Below are 291 nucleotides of genomic sequence, written 5' to 3'. Positions count from 1 at the left end.
ATACATTACTATTGGACAATGGTGTGTAGGAGAGAAACGAGCATATAAAAATGTTAACATAAGGCAGTCAGTAAGCTAAAATACGGTAGTCATAATTCATTGAAATAATTAAAATTAACTGAATATTTTTAGTTTTATTCGTGAGTTTTCTAGAAAAAAAATCCATTGATAAATAATATTATTAACTGACTTTTAATGTATGTGAATGTTTATGTGCAGTGCCCTGAGATGACATCCGTTGTGACTTGGTGCTATATAAATAAACTGAATTGAATATGTGTATATATATAT

The 291-nt window shown here is 27.5% G+C and overlaps 1 protein-coding gene across 1 annotated transcript in view; it reads left to right on the top strand.

Moving 5' to 3' along the window:
- The window catches only part of kiaa1549lb (KIAA1549-like b), a 74,384-nt gene that overhangs the window by 63,216 nt on the left and 10,877 nt on the right, over window positions 1-291 (top strand). The gene's annotated exons all lie outside the window — the stretch shown is intronic.

Source organism: Nematolebias whitei, chromosome 2, assembly GCF_014905685.2.
Source record: "Nematolebias whitei isolate Nwh7 chromosome 2, NemWhi1, whole genome shotgun sequence".
Lineage (NCBI taxonomy): Eukaryota > Metazoa > Chordata > Actinopteri > Cyprinodontiformes > Rivulidae > Nematolebias > Nematolebias whitei.
Note: the sequence above shows the minus strand (reverse complement) of the source record. Positions and strands in the feature narration are given on the sequence as shown.